Raw genomic sequence first — 18,663 nt, forward strand, 5'->3', positions numbered from 1 at the left:
ACCCCGTACTACTACCCCACCAAAGGAAATGATTGTAACCAACACCAGATCCGAGTAGCATCCCCCTGAATTATTTTAAATATAATAAGGAATTAGCGCCATAAAAGAATATTTTTTTCTCGAGTTGTGGAAACGGTCTAAATCTAAACCTAAAAATATTATTATTATTATTATTATTATTATTATTATTATTATTATTATTATTAATTATTATTATTATTATTAATGGGTATAATGGGTATAATGGGACAACCTGCCTTAATGGCAGGTTGCCGACTTCAAAATAGAACGATTAAGCCAAACATTCTAATGTTGCTCCTTTTCGGTCTAGTCCTTTGGTCCTTTAATTAAAACAAACACAATAATACCTGAAAATTTAATTATGCTTACATCTAATTTACGAATTACAAAAGATTCTCAAAGTGGCCACCATTTACTTCAATACTCTTTTTTTATTCTCTCGTTAAAATTTTCTCTGACTGAATATAGTTCTTTGTTGGTCTCTGATAGTGTTAACAGATTCTTCTATTTTTGCCCACAGCTATTCTCGAGTACAATAACATCTTTATAAACCCAAGATTTAACGTTAGTCCATAAATAAAAATCCAGTGGATTTAAATCAGGGCTATGCAGAGGCCAAGGAAATTCGCTGCTGCGACGAATCCAACGGTTTGGAAAACTATCAAGATATTCTCTTACTGGTCGAGAATAATTTGCGGGAGCGCCATTTTTACTCTGACAGAACACTACAAATAGCGCCCCCTACTGATTTCATAGTAGTTATCATTTTCGTAATTGTCACCTCTGAAAATGTAGACATACAAAATTTCAAAACAATCGGTTCGAAGCTGCTCAAGATATTTTAAAAAATCGAAAAAAAATTTCAGCTTTAACACACTGTAGATCAAAAAAGAGCAACATTCGGATAAGACATGTTTGACTTAATGGTTTTATTTTGAAGTCAGTGACCTGTCAGTATCCTCTGTCCCATTATTAATGAATCACCCTGTAGAAAAGCCAAAAATTTAAGGAGTGATTTTCACTCTTTAATATTTTGAATAGCTTCTCTTGTTATATCATTTCAGTGTACACCCTATATACAGGGTGATTCACAAATGGTGACCAAAAATGAAACCTCGTATTTGTTGGTGAATTTTTCAGACTTTCCTATAAAATTTTTATCTAGGAAGATTCGTTAAAAAGATACAGGGTGTTTAATTTCAAAAACTGTTTTTAAATTTTTTTTTAATAATTTAAAAACTAGTAAGTGAAATAATCTGAAATTGGGCACATGTATTTATGTAAACGTTGTCCAAAATCTGACGGCTTTTCCTAAAATTTACATGCTCCAGTGGCGGAGATACAGGGTATCAGTGGCATATTTTTCTAAATAAAATAGTCCCTACGCCACTGCTTTACGGTAATAACCATGATATTTTCGGATTCGTCTTTCAGTGTTCTACAAATTACTACTTAGATATACCAACAGCCGTATATCACTAATTATATCCATTAGTGCGTAATGAAAAAACTTCTGTCATTTCCTGAATAAACCTCATATATCGATCGCACTGTAAAGATGAGTAAAATGATTGATCCTTCTGTAACAAAAAACAAAATTTCCTTTAATTTAAACTGTCCGTTTCATCTTTGACATTCTATTATGTTACGCACTGTATATTTGCAAATTCAGATCGACGATTTTTTCCGTGTTCGATCTTTATCAGATTCCGACTCCATCGTTGTATTTGTACGCCGCCCCATTAACTAAGTTGTTTCTTATTTGTTCTGTCTTTTAACGTGATAATGGCTTCTGAGCATGGCGAAACTAACGGTGCGCTCGCATAAAAAAAATTATTAGGTACCTGTCGCTCTACACGAATCAGAGATGCTTCCTCTATAGATAAGCTATTTAAATACAGATTAATCTAGATTGATTGATTGATTCGGTCATTACGGGTTGGATTTTTCCTGGTAGTCCGATTGGAGATAGCCGTGATGGATAAAATAGCTCTTCGGTACCGCCGTCGGGCGGTGCCGCCATTTTTGCGTTCATTGTCGGTGTTACTAGAAGGTATGGTAAATACTCTGTTCATTCTATTTTGTCGCTACGAGATGTCGAGATAATCAGGAAATGAATGTAAAGTAACATTGAAATTGAACATGTAAAATCGTAACATATTGTATATGAAGCGGATAATAACTCGACGCGATGCTTCTGCCGCATTTTGCTAACGTTCACCTTACATCTATTCATAACGAGTTCATTATAGTCTTACATAACTGTCACCAACATAATTTAATCACTTATAAAATATATACTTTGTTTTCAGACACCACTGACTCATCTCATAAAACTGTAACTTCTAACTTTAAGTTAAACAGGGTGTTAACGAACTTATGTCAAATATTTTTGCCACATGTTCGTTATGTCAAAATGAGGTAAATACACGGATTTGTGTTGAGTTAAATGTAATTCTAAAATTTGACTTACCTCAACATTGCAAGGAGCCACCTTTTGAGAACTGCGGATTTTCATAGAAGATGTTCGATGTACCCACCATTTGCTTGCACGCAAGCTTCAGCGCGACGTATCCACTTCGCTCACATGCGTTGCAACATTGCCACATCCTCTCGATTCGAATTACAAGCTCTGGCACTACGATGTCGCAGTTGGTCGATGTCACAAACTTCCGTCACAACACTTTTCACATATCCTCACAAAAAGAAGTCTAAAGGGGACAGGTCCGGGGACCGGGGGGAGGGCATCTAAGTAGACTGTCGCGGCCTATCCAGCGATCGGGAAAAGTTACTCTCTCCGAAATAAGTGAGCGGGGGCTCCGTCATGCAGTAACCACATATTATTTTGCCGAATGGCAGGTCTTCCAATAACTCTGGTAAGCGAATTTGAAAAAAATCTAGATATGAATCACCGTCTAAGCATCTAGGTAATTCAAAAGGTCCTATTAAAGTGTCATTAACGATACCGGCCCACATGTTCACTGAAAACTGTTGCTGAAAGGCACCGAGACGTATTTCGTGTGGATTTTCGATAGTCCAGTGGTAGCCCAGTAAATGAAAAAAAAATGTAAAAAAGTTCGTTTCATATTGAAACTTGGTTTAATTGTTAGTTTAGGCAAAAAGAAATAATATTTCCCAAAAAGTATCGGTTTAAAACAACAAGATCATTGTTAAACAATGATTATAGAGTGTAAAAATTACCAAAAATGGAGTTTTTTAGCTGTATTAAAAGGCGTTCTTCAACAGGAGTTTTTGCTTTTGTTTATACTTATAGGTTTTCAAAAAACGCTTCATTTGAGACCTGCTAAATTAAAATCCATTAATAATTTGCTTAAATAATTGCAAAAAACTACGCGGTTGTTAGCGTTATAATAAAGAGACATATTTTTAAGATATGCAATTGGAAATTGTAATTTCATAGGCTAACCTCCTCAAAACGGCTTATAAACAAAGAGTGTAATTTGTTTATTTTTTAAAGTCGCTTTGATATTCGTCATCCTGGTAATTTTTCACGTATTTAAAAAAAATGTTCTAGGACCATTTTTAGTCGAGATGGCGTTTTTTTTAAATTCATAACTTGTTTATTTATAAACATTAAGACTTGAAATTTCGGGAATAAATCAATCAACCCTTAATCTTCATAGTAACGGTTAAAGGTATCGAAAACAATGCATTTTATAGTAATTTTTAACCCTTTAAAAAACGTCCTAGAATACACCTGGAATGTGGTGGGGGAAATAAGACAGAAACGTTCAAAAGTGGAAATCGAAACTTCAAATCGTAACTGCCCGAAAATTTTGCGATATCTCCGGTAATTGTGGACCAATTTTAACGTTTTTTTTTTTAAATCTGGGGTAGTAGGTAATAATAACAACTGCACGGTTCATTTTGCATAATTAATTATTAATTTGTTATAAACTATTAATTTTGTAAAAAAAATAAATAAATTTTTTCGCATTTTTTTGAGAAATAATTTTTTTAAACAATTTTCTTAAAAAACAATATTTTTATGTAACAAAATTCAGGAAATGACATACTTTTTATATATAAAGTTTATTTTAATGATAATCGAGTTTTTGGATGTAATATGCATAATAGTTTTATTTTTTAACATTAAATTACATCTATTTTAAAACAGGTAAGTAAATTAAAACATACGATTAAAATTATATAGATAAATCATTGATCAAAATTTGGAGAAATATTGTACTCGTACCAGTTTAGAAAACATTTGATCAAAATGTGATTTTGAAATTAGAAAGTTGGGCTTCGAATGACTACGTAATGTGAAGGCCAAATTCCGTGTGTATTTTGTTGGAAGAGACGAATTTTATAAATCACCCGCCGAAATTGCCATTTTGTTTGAAAAAGGAGAGCAACTTATTATTGATTTGTACAGCAATAAAAATGATAGTAACCACGCAAGATCAATGATTGAAAAATATGGGAAAAATTGTCACTGCACGAGTTGCGGTTAAATCATTATGACCGCTGCACTATAAAAAAAATTTAAACTTGAAAGCTTGCCACCTACTTCAGGTGCAGCTCAACAACACATCTTGTGGACATACCTTCAACTACAAATCTGGTTAGGGAATGACTTAGATGCCAAAAATTATGGATGTTAAATGTACTCTCGAAAAACAGCACAGCAATCACTACAACAGTGTATTGCAAACTGACTTTCGAATACAATCCAGTTTCATAAGAAACCTACAAACTCGTAAAAAGTGTTACAGATTTTTTTGTAAGTACCCACCGCGATAAAAAATACATGTATTCAGTAGCTCCAACTCAGTTTTCAACACATTTTTAATTAGCTTTTTTCTTTTCTTTTTTCTATGACCTTAAACTTTCGGCACAAGTTTGCTCCTTTTTCACCTTTTTAAATTTTTAACATAAGTTCATTAACACCCTGTATAGGTAACACATTTAAATAAAGCATGAGTCAATAAATAAGAAAAAGTTAATTCTTAACTTTCCAAAGCTAAATTTTTTTGTAATTGACAAAGTTGAAACAGCAATAATTTTTTTTAAATCTTATTGAAAACTACCCTCTAATCCTGACATTCATTTAGTCAATCTTTTCATATCGTCATCGTACAATAGGTATTGTACGTTAAAGTCTTTCGCAATGTCATTGATAAAAATAACAAATAGAAGAAGTCCAAGTGTGGATCCTTGAAGAACTTCTAACTTTTGAAGGAAATTAAACTTAAAATCACAGTATTCCACATTTTGGGATCTATTACATAGGTTTGAACGAAATAATTTAAATAGACCTCCTCAGGGATCTACGCTGTTGAGTACGTACTTAGTAACATTTTCCCATAGAACGGTAATACCTCTTTTTCTCACCTGTACCACTCGCCAAATAAGAGAAATACGAACTTTCCTACCGCGAAAGGCAGAATGATAAATATTAATGCTCTTTCCGACCGCCAAGGCATCGCCGGCGATATTAGTTATATTGGACGTTCTTGTGGGTATTCATTTACAACCTCATTAACTTTTCTTTGTCAGTGGTTAATAAGGAAGCGATCGGTGTAGAAAAACGATACGGAACTGCGATGCGTAAAACTTTCGCCGTTGGTGATCGGCGTCGTTGTCTCAGAATTATTTCCAGTCAGGAAGGAACAAGAAGTGGCGCTAAAAACATCTGCATTGTCTTAGGCCTGGTTGATGTTTATTACTTTATTTTCTTATATTCTATTGAAGCAACAAACGTCTATTGTCCCATTCCAAGTCCCTAGCGGATTTCAAATTTTCGCCCAACTTTCCAATCCAAGCCGTTTTCAATCGCCCTTCGCACAGCCAATTCCGGCCAAAGTAGAAACCCGTGTTCGAGATGACCCCTTCGCGAGGAACAAAAAGCGCGGGGCGGAAAATAAAATTTTCAATTATGTTTCCAAAAGTCCCGTCAAAGTTCTCAAATAAACGCCCAGCCGCAGCAAACAATACCGCCGGTGTCGATGATGCGCTGCAGAAATAGAAAATATTCCTGCGGACCCAACAAGTACTGGGATTGAACGTCGACCTTTGCAATTCAATAACCAGGGATACCTGGCCTGTACTTGTAGTACGTATCAAAATTTTTAATTGTATTATAGAGGGTGTTATAAGTTTGACTGCCTTAATTTTAACAGACGATAGAATACATTAAAATAAACAAAAAAACCTTTTATGACATGGGTCCTAAACTCGACCATTTCCGAGAAAAAAAAAGATCAAAATCGCAATGTACAAAATAATTAGCGTTGTAATAAATTTAAAATTCGATAAAAACAATTCGTACAAAAAAATTCATTCCGACATTGCCAGAGTTGAACGCGGAGTTCCACAAGGTTCTATTTTGAGATCACTGTTATTTCTGTTGAATATTAATGATATCGTCCTAAATTTTCCAGAGGTCAAATTTTCATTATTTGCTGACGATACCAGCTTGTTAATACAGGATGCTAACAAAAACGATTTAATAATCAAAGCAGAAAATATATTTAGAACACGTTTCTGATTGGTTTCGTGCAAATAAGCTGATGTTAAATTGCAATAAAACTAACAGTATAACATTTCAATTACGTGGAATTACAGATACCTCTTTAAAATTAAATAGTGATCAAATATGCTCAGTACAATCCACAAAATTTCTTGGCATTTCTGTCGACTCTCAATTGAATTGGATGGAGCACATAACTAATTTAAAGACAAAGTTAGGGAAAGCCATATATGCAATACTAACTGTTAATCGAAATATTGATTTTTCCACAGCAAAGATTGTTTATTATGCATATTTCCAGAGTATATTGCAATATGGAATTGTGCTTTGGGGAGGATCTACTAGTTCTGAAGATGTATTCCTGGTACAAAAAAAGGTAATAAGAATTCTATGTGATTTACCTCATAGAGAATCTTGCAGAAGTTATTTCAAAAAAATTGGAATCTTTACCCTTACTAATCTATATGTTTACAGATTATCTATTTTAATTCATAAAAATAAACGTTTGATCAACACACCAAGTGATTATCGTAATTATCCTACACGTCATCAAAATCTCACTTTACTACAATATAACTATAATAAAACTCACAATGGTGCTTTATATTCGGGGATAGGTTTATAATAAATTATCATCTCATCTGAAGACATTAAACAGTAAAGTTTTCAAGCGAAAACTAAAAATCCTTTTACGAGGTCATGAATTCTGAGTTCTTTAAATGAATTTTTTATCAGTGTACTCTAAGAGTGTATCACGTCTTTTATCAAAATTAAGTTTTAATTTGTACATGTAAAATACATAAATATGTGTCTGTTTATTTGCTGTCAATTTTTATTATCTTCGTATTTTTAATGTTTAGCTGTAAGTTTGTACTCTATAGGTATTTTTTCTCTTCTTTTTTTAAATTTTACATTATTTCAATTTTTGGGGTAAAAACGCAGATATGTAAATATGTTGGTATACGTACTTAATATTTTATGTTCAACACAATACTTTTCTTACACCTTTAACTAGGTTTTTTATGTTATTCTTCTCTAATCTCAATTTTTTTCTCTGTTTATATAACTTCATATTGTAATAACTTGAGGAAATAAATGTTTACTTACTTACTTACTTACAGATTTTTGTTTATCGATTTCATTACTTGAAACTGGCGCCCACCGTGGGGACAATTTGGCCACTTTTTATTGTGCATGTAATCGTATTTATTTTAACTAAATTCAGAGACAACTGTTCAATTTTTCAAAATTATATAAACTTGGCGCCCATTGTGAGGCTAACTAGGCTACGGTACTATTTTTTTCTGAACCTATTTTCCTAATAAGTTAGGCACTGTAGTGCCTGCAGAACGCCACGAACTTGTTTTCAATACAGAAAAACAAATTACAGATATGAAATACACCATTTGATCTAGAAAGCATTAAAATCTCAAAACGTTACATATTACCGATCAATAAATTCACATTCTATAAATATCTTTTACTGTGTTTACTCTGTAGTTATTTTTATTTCCAACCGAATTCACCTACTTCCTAAACTAGTCCAGGCTATCGACCCATCGACTGTATTTATCTAACGCCTATCCAAAGCAAACACTACTTTTTGACAATGTACACAACAATGCAATATTGTGCCACTCAAGATGAGGCTTATCGGACTCCTAGGAGTGTTACGCCGGGGCAATTCCAATCCGATCCGTTGTTTTCGATAGAAACCGGGTCATATTACAAACGTCCAGGACAAAGGACAGAGCAATAGCCAAAGTCAACGCACTTTGGCGCTCTTAGTGGGGGCCGTTAGGAATTCGAAAATTCATGTATGGGTTTAATCCGAATCGCAGGTCACTTTTGAGTGAGCGTCTTTGGAGGAATCGAGAGATTAGATTTTTTTGTAGGTGATTAAAGGATGTAGTAAAATGGATCCGATCATTACCAACTATACTACAAAGCTCTACGTGTGATGACGTCACTGCTGGTTTTTATTTTGGAATTTTAAATCGGAGAAGTCGAAGAGCAGATTGCGGTTAAGGGAGCAAATCGGCCTGTATTCCTGGTTGCCTATTTCCTATTAAAAAAAAGTACTACATTTGTACTACATCTTTTTAATACCCTGAAAAAAGAACTAGAAACTTAACAAACAGACAAAAGTAACAAAGCAAACTTTTTTAACGAGTAATTTATACGTTTGTACTCTTTATTCATCTTTAAAATTAAATGATTATTTCTTTACAGAATTTTTAAAGTAAGTTAATTTTTACTTTATTTCTAATAAATATACTGATCAGTTTCATTCATGTTCTGTCGAAAACTTCCTTATTTAAGTTATATTGGAATAAAATTATTAAAAGTATTCATTCATATCATGTCATATGTTTCCTTTGATCTGAATTAAATATCGCACAGTTAAAATTTCATCCAGAATGAACGGTTAAACTATTTTTCCAGAACAATCAGTTGCGTATTGTAATTAAATACCTATGGTATACCAAAGAGTGACAGCAAAAAACCTATGATTTTCGCCCGTTTTTTCACAATTCGCAGAGAATTTAAAAAAATACATAAAAATATGTTTTTAGTCGCAAATTACTTCACGTAAAAACTGAAATAAGCATAGCTTTTAGTATTTTGAAAATTTTAAAAATAATCCCTACTTAGCGATTGAAAAAATGCCAAAAATTAATAATTTGAATATTACCAATTGATAAAAAATTATTAGCACGTGAATTATATTACTATATTTTTTTGGAATTTTTACAATTATTTCTGATATTCTCTATTTTTGGGGATGATTCCATCCCCTGAGCGCGCTTAAGGGTGGATTTTCTAATTCAACATGCTTATTTGCAGTCATGAGAATAAATCTTTCTTTGTATCAAGAATCATTCGATAGAAAAATTCACATGCTAATAGTTTTTATATTTATTGGTATATTCAATCCTTCATTTTGGGCGTCTTTTCAACCCATAAATAGGAGTGATTTTTGAAAATTTTCAAAAAACTAAAAGCTATGCTCATCTTAATTTTTTAAGACGAGTAATTTGAGACCATAAACATATTTTTATCTATTTTCTATAGTTCTCCCATAAGGTGGCAATTATGAATACGGTAATAGTGATCCAATCATTTCTAACGCTAGCTACAATCTCCTGTCATTGTAAAAATATTCCTAACTTTTTCAAAATTTGAACTTTCAGCAAGAAATCTACTTTAATTCTAAATAAAGAAAGTGTATTTGGCAAAAGTTGCTAAAACTTATCTTTATCTCGATAGTAATTTTTATGGCAAATGCTCAAAAAGATTTCCATTTTCCTGAATACATTTTTCAGTTCGACGTCGAATTGCCCGAGAAGACCTAAAAACTTCAAAATTATTTTGTCTGATTTGATTCGCAGCCAAATGAATCCTCTGTTGTAATTCTTCCAAAGAATTTATTTCTGGAGCGTAAACTACAGCCTTCATCCTACCCCATAGAAAGTAATTTAGAGGATTTAGGTCTGGAGACCGAGGTGGCCATGAAATGGGACCACCTCTACCTGTCCACCTGCCAGGAAAATAATCGTTTAACCAACTTATTATGGGTAAAGTTAGGTGGTGTCTCATCATGTTGATTGTGTAACATAATGTTAAGCGTACGTTTAACGGTGTATCTATCATCTAATAGTTCTCTTAATCATTTTGCAGAAAGTTTAAGTATCCTTCTGCATTCAGACGAACGGGAAACTGAATTGCTTCAAGTAGTTGGTCCCCTAAAATTCCTGTCCGCACATTTATTGCAAATCTATTTTGAAAATTTGTGCGCCGTATTGCCAGTGGATTTTCGTCTGACCAGAAATGGGTATTATGAATATTAAAGACTCCCTATCTAGTAAACATAGTTTCGTCGCTCCATAAGATAGGAACATCTTATTCATTATCCATTCGCAGAACTGTAGGCTTGGTAAAAAATCTTCTTGTTTTTAAAGCCTGTACCCGCTGATAATGGTATGGATGAATATTGTGCATTTTCGACTGATAACTATTCGCAAAAAGTAAATAACTGAACTGTCAATGCAAATACATAACTCCAAACGCATGTTTATTCTTCACAATCTGCTACTATAGAAAATATTGACGATTTCGATTCCCGGTGATTAACACGTGTAACATTATTTTTAAACGGATTTTACACAGAAATGGAACATTCTGTCAATATGAACTATAGTCTGTTTAGAAATGAAAGAGAGTAATAAAAGCTTATTATGTATGCAAATCGTAAATAAATGTAGTACTTATATTCAATATTTTTATATTATGTATTATCGGTATAGATGAGGTGTACTTTTAAAAAAACTTTGTGTGACCAGGTTGTACTAAATTGTAGCAGGTAGCTAAAATTTAATGCCCGACAATCCGTCTTTGACTATGCCGCTTCAATTTCTCGGTCCATTTCTCTTATAAGTAAACAATATAAAAACAGCATTTCAAAACATGAGGCTACTTTAAGAATCATAACCGGGTTAACAGGGTTTTTAGGAATTCAAATAAAAATATTCAATATTATCAAAATATTTATTTAAATTTAATGAATAGACTTTTTCCACACAAAAATACATATATGTATTTTGAAAATTGAAATTATGGTGAGTAAATGTAGTGTTGTATAAATGTACAATAAAGAAAATAAAAAAGTAGGTATATTAAAATTCATCCTCTGAATATTCTGATGAATTATCTTCGTCTCCTAGATTGATAACGATAGGTTCCACAGTAACGTCAATTAAATTATCGAGTTCCCACATTTTCTCCCCTTCTTTTTGTACATGATGTATACATCTTTGCCAGTTATCTGCAGTTACTCGTTCCAAGGAATTTTTTAACAAAATTTTCACGTCACTTAATTTAAACGTCGTATTATTTCGCGCTACATCTCCTTTTACCTGCGTCCAGACTAATTCGATTGGGTTAAGTTCACAGTGATAAGGTGGTAACCGTAGTACCGTTATTTGGCGATTTATTGCCATTTCATCGATAACATATTTTTTCTGATCTTTATTAAGATTGACAAGTGTTACCCGATAATTACCTGAAACGAAATATTACCACGCCCATGGCCGGTTCTTATCTCGGGGTTTTATTACTCTCTTTCATTTCCAAACAGACTATAAGAGTGCGTTTTTTTAGTAAAAAACTGAAATTTCACACTTTTCAGTCAAAAGTCAAAAAAGTTATGGTAAATTTTAACCCTCCCCAGTGTAGGAAGGTGTGTGATGAAAGTTTGTAAATTTCATTTTAGAAGCGGACTGATCACATTTAAGCTAATTACCAAATTTCATAAATTTATTTCAACTGGTTCGGAGTATATCATCAATACGAAAAATTTTTGGACCCACGTTTATATAAATTTCGACATTTTGGGACACCCTGTATGCGTTTAACCCCTCTTCGGGATAGTTTTCGCTTAAAAAACTATGACTATGTGTCGAATTTTGCAAAATTTTAAGAAAAACTTCGATTTTAGCCATTTTTGGTTAATTGCAATTTAAGTCCGCAATAAAGAAAATTGGAGTGATTCTGTCTCGTAGAAAATTTCGTTTAGAACATTTTCTTGATACCGAGATATTGAATGTAAAATAGATGTTATTGTTGGTATTGTTACCTTTTCTACATGGGTCATCACAAAGCAGTTATCTCGACAACAGCCGGGTCATTCGTCAGAAATTAAGAGGTTATATGAAACTAATAACAAAATTACTGTTCTGTCAATAAAAACAAATAAATAGGTAACTCACCGGGGGGTTACACTCCCCCTAACCTTAGGATTCAAGGTATATCCTTCCATACGTTTCCATTACATTAATTAGCAACTGTGTATAATTCTGTCTTCAACAACTAGCTAGTGTCACCTGAAATAAGTCGAGGCTCCCCCGGACGCCAACTAGTTAGCATCCCAACTACCGGGTGTGTGAGTCACTATTACTATTATTATGCCACCTACTCAACACCACCCAGTATGTGTCAATCAAAGCGCATGCAAGACCCCGTAGAACTTACAAGACACACTTTGAAGGAACCACAGCCATAAAGACCGGGAACACGTGGCATGCCCTGGGGTTTTCAAAAACATAAACGAGTATGGCATATTACTCACAAATTCACAAATCATTAAACAAATATATTCAAGCTAGCACACAGATATAATCGACCTTATTCGGGCGCTGGCCAGGCACCACTGTCTCAAAGAACACCCTCTCTGTTTCGGCATCCTGAGCTACATCCTTGTATATACCCATAAATTACATTATTCAAGGGCACATAAATACTTGGCTGGCGCATTCCGTGTATACAGCAGAGGTTTTATTCAAAGCAACCACGATAGTTTCATTTCATAATAAAATATATACTGATTCGTATTATTACAATACGTTATAAATAAACAAGTGTTACATGAAGAAAAACAAATAAAAAACGCACAATTTCCAAGAAAAATATGTATTTGGTGTCACCGTGTACATAATGCGTTGGTCAGCGGAATTCCATCTCGAACAATCATCGCGTATAATATAACAGACCTACCATAACTCTGACTCACGGCGTACCTCTTACGCCGGGCTACTTGTAACTTGTAACTAAATCTCGATTCAATCCGAGAACAACGTCCAAGGCATTTACTACGCGGTAGACAATGCCGTCGATCTAAAAAAATTCCAGGCATTTAATCTCGGAACCCCGACCAAGCCCCGGCACGATTTCACGATAATTAATAACGTAACCATTCGGTAATTTCGTTTGTGAATTTCTTGTATCTGTCATCTGGGGCAGTATTCGGTTGTACGGTCGCGGGTCGCGTGGATAACAATCGAGCGACGGGCGGAAGCCTGCTTGATAGATGGCCGTCCGCCAGCGGGATAAAAAGGTCGGTGGACGTATGGGCCGTGCCCCTCGGTGGTAGCAAAAAAGAATCGCGAGCTTTGCTCAGTTGTTGTCCGCTTAATCTGGAATGACAAGCTTAGTGCGATGGAGACGCGCCCAAAAGTCGAAATAGCGCGGCTGTGGGTTTTCCAATTCGTTTTCGATGTCTCTATAGAGGTGGAAGACGCGAAGTGTCTTCAAGAGACTAGGAGGCGTAGGAATTTCGCATGTAATGACGTAATTAGCAGGGTTGGATCTAGGGCATAAGCCTGATTCAGGACTCTATAATTATTATGGTTTCTTTCTAACAATACTTTAACAAACTTGATTAAAATGTTTGAATTTACATTATACTGATGCAAAGTTGGCTGCTTACCACATAAAAGTTGAGGAACATAATCAATATTAGCTAAAAGTGAAAATTTCATTGTGTACGAAGAAATATAAAAACTTGATGACTCAAAGGTCACACTAGTGCGAATTCGCACCAGCATTTTTTTTTAACAGCTGGCATTTCTCAAGTAGCAGCTGCCACAATAATTCCTTCTATAGCCCAAACAGTCGAGCCATACCACAACTGACCTCAGTCTGTTATTATTTGCCAGGCTAGAGAATCTGAAAAGTCCGATCGGTGCGAATACGCACTTGTGTGACTTTAGTGTGGGCAAAAGTGTGGCTGAATTTATATCATATAATCTAGAAATAAAGTGAAATTGAAATGCAAATTTCCGACCTTTTTCAATTCATTTTACGTGTCGAATAGATTAGAATATTGTTTATTTAGTTATTTTTAATAATTTTTCAAACATTTTTTAAATCAATAATTTAATTGTAACATGTATTTATCAATATTTATGGATAATATTGTTCAAATTAATATTTTTACGAAAAAGAGTGCAAAATAAACATCAATGTAAAGAAATGGTGCTAAAAATCACAACTTCAAAAAATATCTTTATTCGAGATGCTGGGAAAAATTGATATCAATATGTAGTATGTATTTTTTTTCTTAAAAATATAGACTTTGAACTTCAAAATTATTTTTTTTACTTTTTGCGTATCCATTACATATTTATGAAAAATATACGAATTTATAAAGTCACTTTCCTTATTTTTATCATATTTTCAAATCCATGGTATTCCGATGGTCAAGAAAAATGTTTGTCTTTATTTATTGTTTTTTCCACTTTAATTTTTTTAAATTAATGAAATAAAAAACTTTGCGGTAAAATTCAAGGGTTATTTTTTGATAATAATTTCTCCTAACCAAAAACCTCGTACAGAAAAAAGCAGACAAATGCAAAATACACGTCACTATACAGGGTGATTAAGTCATAAAGACATTAATTTTAAACACGTATTCGGAAAGTCTAATAATGTGGGAAAATTAAAAAAAAACAAATTTACTTGTGATAAGTCTTGGGGCAAAATTTTGGAGGACAATACAGTTAGAAAAAAATTAAAAGAGATCGCGATTATTTTGTTGAAGAGTAAAAGTTTTAAACTACTCTATGAATTTGGAACCTTGGAAAAATTACTAGTTTTTTCATAAAATAACACTTGATTGATTCTTTTGGAAAATTGAACAATTCCAAATATTTCGAATTTTCACAACCAAGAACGGCGGTGACAACAGTTTTAACATTAAGGCGATGTTTCGCATTGTATTAGCCATGTCCTGTCCAAATTTGGCTGGTGCGACTCTCTCGGTTTCGAAAATACAATACCTATGTATGTTTTCAGCCACAAAAATTGAATAATTTCAAATATTTCGATTTTTTACCACCAAGAACGGCGGTGACAACATTTTTAACATTAAGGCGATGTTTCGCATTGTATTAGCTATGTCCTGTCCAAATTTGGTTAGTGAAACTCTCTCGATTTCGAAAATACAATACCTATGTATGTTTTCAGCCTCGAATATTGAATAATTCCAAATATTTCGAATTTTTACCACCAAAAACGGCGGTGACAACATTTATAACATTAAGGCGATGTTTCGCATTGTATTAGCTATGTCCTGTCCAAAGGTTAGTGCAACTCTCTCGATTTCGAAAATACAATACCTATGTATGTTTTAGCCTCGAATATTGAACAATTCCAATTATTTCGAATTTTCACCACCAAGAACGGCGGTGACAACATTTTTAACATTAAGACGATATTTCGCATTCTATTAGCTATGTCCTATCCAAAGGTAAGTGCAACTCTCTCAGTTTCGAAAATACAATACCTTTCTATGTTTTCAGCCACGAAAATTGAATAATTCCAAATATTTACATTAATTTTTTATTTTTGTTTAAATACGCAATAAATCAAGCAAAAATGAAAACTATGCAACAAATAAATAAAATCAGACCAGAGAATAAGTTTATTTTTGCAGCAATTGAAGACTGATTTAGAACTGTCAGAGGTATTTGACCAATTCATTCGTGACCTTGAACTGAAAGATGTGACAACTCAATGACTCAAACTGATAGTTTGAAAACAGTTTGAGATTGCTGCAAAAACAATTTTTTTTATTGTTGATATCAAGATATTGATTATTCTTTATTATAATAATTAACCATCACCAAATATCTTAAAAAACAAGTTGCAAGACAGTCCAATTCTTTGCTTCTCCCTTGCCGTCATCTTCGTCTTCTTCTTCTTCTTCTTCATTTTGTTAATCATCGTGTTCGTCTCCTCCGTCTTCTTTGTTTGTCCAAGTAATACATAAATAAGAAACTATAGACAAATGACGGCTAATTCGCTCTTATATGTAAGGATAAATCTAGATCTCGTACAGCTGACAACGTCCACTGAAAAACGACTGAAAAACAAACGACAGAGCGACCATCCTAACGGGCTAGAGACCTGATGGGCCGGCTCTGCCGACAACCCATTTTATCCCATATTTACATTTATATTGCCAACGAAGTCAAGATTAGTTGGTATTGGCAAAGGCAGTTTATTGTAGAAATTTTCGAATTATATGTAAATACGAACATACAAGATCGTTATTTACGAGCCAATTTAGAGGACGATTTTAATGGGACGTTGATTTTCATACAACTCGTTTGATTTAGTGGCATAGATTTCTCACCCAGTTTCGTCTAACAGGAGCAGGTTTGATCGAAAAAAGTCAATTGAAGAGATTAAAAATTTGCATTTTGAAAGTTATCTGCCCAGAAATGTACGATCACAACATGATTTAAACAGACTCGCATTGTATAAAAATCGAACACGCCTCCACTTGTGTAGAAGGAGGACGTTTTTGACCCCTATTGCGTTGATCGACGTAATGGGTGTCATTAGAAAAGACTTGATGGACGGTGTTCTTCCAAGGTCGCTTGGATCTACCGAGGACGTTGAAAAAAGTTGCGTTGGCGAATTCCATGATTTTTAGTATCAGTGAATGTATCAGGCACGATCTAATGATACTGAATAGCGAGCGTATATTACGTTATATCCTTTCGGTTACGCCTTTATTTTATTCCATGTAGAACAAGCATTCGTCATTGTTTCTATTCAGTACATATGGGTGTTTGTAGTCACACACGTTATTTTTTTCTACATTGAACAGTCAGCTGATTGAAAAGATATTTGTTTAGAGGTCACATATACATTTTTCATATTCTTGCAAATGTTTCGTGATAATCTGAAGCTGTAAGATTAAGAACCGTAGTGTACAAATCTCATTAATGTACCTAATTTTATATACAGGGTTAGTCAAAAGCATGGAAACCCCCAAAAATCTCAATGGGAATGCAATTTTGGGATAAATGGCGAAATCGGAAGAAAGCATTTTTCACGGCTCATCCGATGGTCAAGGTCAATGTTCAAGATCATATCAAGATCAAGTTGGTTTTTTTAAATGGCGACCCTCCATTTCGACCCCGGAAAAGAAAAGAGCAGCAGAGAATTCTGCATCCTAATATGACATTGACCGTAACCTCAAGGTCAGTTCAAGGCCAAACGTTGATTTTTGCTGTATTTTTTTATTTTTAACTACGGAATACAACTTGATCTGATATGACCTTGAACCTTGACCTCTAGGTCAAGGTTACCATCGGATGCGTCGTGAAAAATACTGATACTTTGTCCTCACCATTTATCCCAAAAATGTTTTTCTGTTGAGATTTTTGGAAGTTTCCATACTTTTGACTAACCCTGTATGTGCCAAAAAAATCGATATTTCAGTGCTCAGAAATATAAACAGTTAATACGGAGACGCCATCAAACAAACAAATGTTAAATTTTTAATCTGAATATCAGCTGTTTTTTGTTTTAACTGCGGTAGTCAAACTACAGTCTTGATACTGATACCCAACAAACGTCCATCTTTTTCTTTCACTCTATTACATATAAAATATTGGAACGATTGTCGGTGATAGATTGAGACTTATGAAGACATGTATACCATCATTGCGTCTCTTTTTGGCGCGTTTGACAAATAATGAATTCGCGTTCGCAACGACTGTCTTCGATATTAGGACACACTCGTGACGTAATTGCAATTTTAAAACGGTTCTAGTGTACTGGTCTACAACGGATCTGAAACTTCGCATCGATCAATTTATTCGATACATATCTAAAGGCACCCTAACGCCTGCCATGTCGGCCTAGCGTACCGGTGAACAATCCTGGTTTCTTTGCTGAGAAGCGTTGTCATTTGTGCATGTATAAGTGAGTTTGACGGTTTGTTTGGTCGAGTGTATGGCACGTGTTTTTGTGGCACTTATTAGCATTGTGTGTTGTGAGCATAGAGCGGCTTGATAATAGATTTAGCTTGTTTCTGCTACTACAACGCGCATTGCTGCTTACTGGCATAATGTAGATTACTACAATTTATTTCTTTGATTGTCACCGCAAAGTTTCCGGCGTCTAAAATTAAATCTCCAAGGTGGTAAACACTCGGTATAAATAAATCGAATAGGTGCGCGCATTCCTGGTGTTTTTTTTCGCGATCTGAAATGACAAACGGTATATAATAAGACACTAGGGAATGGTGTAGAAAAATATTTAACTCGTATATTATCCCACGATACGGGTTATGAGGATGTTTTATTTATTTTTCATATTCCTCTAACTAGTTTGTCTCGGTTAAATTTGAAATGGAAATATCTGGTATTCGCTTATTTATACCACTGGCAAATGAAATGCCGGGCATTATTTAGCCGGTTGCGTTTCTTACGTTTAAATACGATTTCCGCTTTGAGAATGATTCACATATCACGACTCGAACCCGTCAAGAACTTGGAACAAATGTTTCTGAT

At 34.0% G+C, this 18,663-nt stretch overlaps 1 protein-coding gene across 1 annotated transcript in view; it reads left to right on the forward strand.

Moving 5' to 3' along the window:
* The window catches only part of LOC108905684 (rho GTPase-activating protein 20-like), a 217,366-nt gene that overhangs the window by 42,032 nt on the left and 156,671 nt on the right, over positions 1–18,663 (forward strand). The window lies entirely within an intron of this gene.

This window comes from Anoplophora glabripennis, unplaced genomic scaffold (assembly GCF_000390285.2).
Source record: "Anoplophora glabripennis isolate ALB-LARVAE unplaced genomic scaffold, Agla_2.0 scaffold15, whole genome shotgun sequence".
NCBI lineage: Eukaryota > Metazoa > Arthropoda > Insecta > Coleoptera > Cerambycidae > Anoplophora > Anoplophora glabripennis.